We start from the raw sequence: 247 nt of genomic DNA on the forward strand, positions 1-247 counted from the left end.
CAGCTCCTCCCTCCACTGGGAGCTGCAGGCTGAGCCCTGTCGCTGCTACCAGACCCAGAGATGCAGCTCCAGCTGCCCCACACCCACCCACCCACCTCATGTCTTGCACCACGACCACTGTAGGGCAACCCGTTTGGGAGTGACCCCATTCCTGCCGCACCCAGGCACGTCCCGTGGAGTGAGTGGATACGTCTTGTCTTGCCCCGGGAAACCGCTCTCACCTGCCCCATCCCCTCCCCGGGGTTCC

This window comes from Buceros rhinoceros, unplaced genomic scaffold (assembly GCF_000710305.1).
Source record: "Buceros rhinoceros silvestris isolate BGI_N320 unplaced genomic scaffold, ASM71030v1 scaffold21690, whole genome shotgun sequence".
Lineage (NCBI taxonomy): Eukaryota > Metazoa > Chordata > Aves > Bucerotiformes > Bucerotidae > Buceros > Buceros rhinoceros.